The 2820-nt window shown below is 46.3% G+C and overlaps 1 protein-coding gene across 1 annotated transcript in view; it reads left to right on the top strand.

The window, feature by feature from the left end:
* The window catches only part of LRRC3C (leucine rich repeat containing 3C), a 13909-nt gene that overhangs the window by 3657 nt on the left and 7432 nt on the right, over positions 1-2820 (top strand). The window lies entirely within an intron of this gene.

Here is a 2820-nt window from a genome sequence, read left to right as displayed (position 1 = left end):
GCCCCTCTTTCCTCTGGCAGACCTCTACAGTGGTACAATGAGTAGGGTTACCAACTCCAGCTTAGGAAGGTCCTGGAGATTTGGGGGCACTGCCTGGGAAGGGGAGAAGTTGAGGAGGGGAGGGTCAGTCCATGGGGATTAGTGTCACTCAAGGACTTCTGTTTCTCCTAGACTTTATGATATACCATAGAGTTTGTCCTCCACAGCTTCCATTTTGTTCAAGGGAACTGATCTCTGTAGTCTGCAAATCAATTACAACGCTGGGAGAACTCCAGGCCTCAGTTTGGCAGTCCTGGCTGCCATCCCAAGAACACTTTCCTGGGAGTAAGACCCATTGGATCTTCCAAGCAGGCCTTGCTTAGACTTGTTCCCTGAGGCCCACTAGTACAGCTCTGGTTCAAGAACCCTGCCTGGTGCTTTATAGGTAATCTCTGAACATTTCATGCCCTTATTCCTGGCATGCAGCAGACTTCTGCAAGAGGGTTTCCTACCTGGAACTGCAGAAGTCCAGACCAATGTTCCCTCTAAGCTGTGGAGTCTTGTGAGCAAAAATTCTACTATGTGAGCTACTGGCATGAAAGTTGTGAGCAAGCGATTTGGCTCCTGCATAAATTAGTTTGCTCTGGAGCTGTCCTTCCTGAGCTAAGACAAAAATGTGTGAGCTGGAGGCTGAGGACAAGCAAGTCCTAGGTTACAAACTGAACTCTCCGGTGCAAGAACAAGATGCATTTCTTCCTTTAGGAGGTGCTATTGTCACAAGAAAAGAAAGAGGTTTCAGTTTTGGTTTTGCATGTGGGTGGGTATTCTGTTTGTAATAATTGTTTGGATACACTATATTTTTAATAGGCTAGTTGTGATCATTTCATGCCAAGTAAAAACGTCCATAGTCATATTTTATGTTCCTAAAGTAACAGAATGACTCTCAATCTGGAAAAGAAAAAAGAAGTGCTCACGTAGCGTTTTTTTCAATTTTTCCGAAAATTTCCGGGTTTTTCCGGAAAAAAAACACGGGTTTTTTCCCGAGCTTCAAAATTTCCAGAAATGTTACATCTCTATCACCGGCAATAGGGCTCCCAGGTCTGGGTTGGGGAAAAAAACAAACCTGGAGATGTTGGGGGCGGAGCCTGAGGAGGGCGGAGTCTAGGGAGGGACTTCAGTGGGGTATAATGCCGTAGAGTCCACCTTCCAAAGTGACCATTTTCTCCAGGGGAACTGACCTCTGTCACCTGGGGAGATCAGTTGTACTAGCGGGAGATCTCCAGCCGCCACCTGGAGGTTGGCAACCTTAACTTGCAAGCATGACGTGCCATCTCCTGCCGACCTTCCCTGTGCCTTTCTGGCATGCTGCCGGTCACCTTGGGCACTCTTGTGTTTCCCTGATTGCCCTGTTCCCCCTGCCCGCCAGCCAGTATCTTTGACGTGCCGCTCCCAGCCGACTCTGCCTGGCAGGGATGCTTTGTTGTACTTCTGCGGTTTTTTAAATGTCCTTAAAACTTACTGTAAAATGATAAATATAACAACAGGATGCCTGTAAATGTAAAAATGTCCTCCATGGGAGAAAAAGAGGTCCTTTTTTTGTTTGTTTCTATCACGGCGGGACCCAGTTTCTTTATTATTTATTCATTTAAACAATTCTATCCCTCTTGGTTCCTCTTTGACAGAGTGATTGGTGGAGTAGATTCAGGTGGGGCAGCCATGTTGGTCTGAAGCCGCAGAACCGAGTTCGAGTCCAGGGGCACCTTGAAGACCAGTCGAGTCTTATTCTGGACACAAGCGTCCGTGTGCGTGCACACTTCTTCAGGGATCTGAAAAATGGTGCACGCACACGGACGTTTATACCTCGAATAAAACTTGATTGGTGGAAGGTGAGACGTGAAAAGCCACTGCCTTGGTTGATCCTGCACACGTGTCTCTCCTCTAATTCAAAACGTTCTAAATAAATGCATTGTTTTTTAAAAAAATCTTTGTAATGCACAGCGAAGGCTTGGGCTCACGTTCTCCCCTTGGGTGCCCGAAACACTGCAGCATAGAGCCTATGTGGCCATCCCGAACTCTCGAAAATTCCGGGAGATGGGCTGGTTCTGGGAGATGGGTTGGTTTGGATCCCACCAGATTGGGGATTCCATAGCCCAGAACAGCATCCAAAATGCTGCTCTGGGAGGGGGAATCAGGTCTCCCAGCTGAGGGGGGAATCAATGAAAATTGCCCCTTCTTGGGCAATTCTTAGTGGCATCTAAGCCATTATTTCTCAACAGGTTAGGTGGATATAACCCTGCTCCCACCCCACGCGTCCACCCCAGCTCCGTACAGAATATTTTTATACCTTCCTCCAAGGTCCTCCGTTCCCTGTTTTACCCTCACAAGAACCCTGCAAGGAAAGGGAGGGTAGAGCGGACTGACCCAAGATCCCTCAGGGAGCTTCAGAGCAGGAGGAGGTGTCAAACCCTAGGAGACTGTAGCCTGATGCACAAACCACATCACAAACCCATCTGAACTGCTGTGAGATGAGTAACGAAGCAGTGTTTCGTCCAGTGTATGTTGTGCTCTGGTCACCCAGAAGAAGTTGTTAAAAGCAGGATGCTGCATCTATACAGAGTAGAGATGTGAAGGCCTGGGAAAAAACTGGGAAAATTCGGGAAAAAACGTCCCCCCCCCCCGTTTTTTTCCTGAAGCCTTTTTGTTTTTTCCCGAAAAATTGAAAAAATTGAAAAAATAAAAGGAAAAAAATTGATTATGGAACATTTTATATTAACATGATGAATAAAATATTTTAAGACAAGGTGTTCAAATATTTTCCAAATCATTTCTTTTATATATATA

This window comes from Gekko japonicus, unplaced genomic scaffold (assembly GCF_001447785.1).
Source record: "Gekko japonicus isolate JY-2015 unplaced genomic scaffold, Gekko_japonicus_V1.1 scaffold875, whole genome shotgun sequence".
NCBI lineage: Eukaryota > Metazoa > Chordata > Lepidosauria > Squamata > Gekkonidae > Gekko > Gekko japonicus.
The sequence above is the reverse complement of the archived record's forward strand: the minus strand, read 5'-3'. Positions and strand labels throughout refer to the sequence as shown.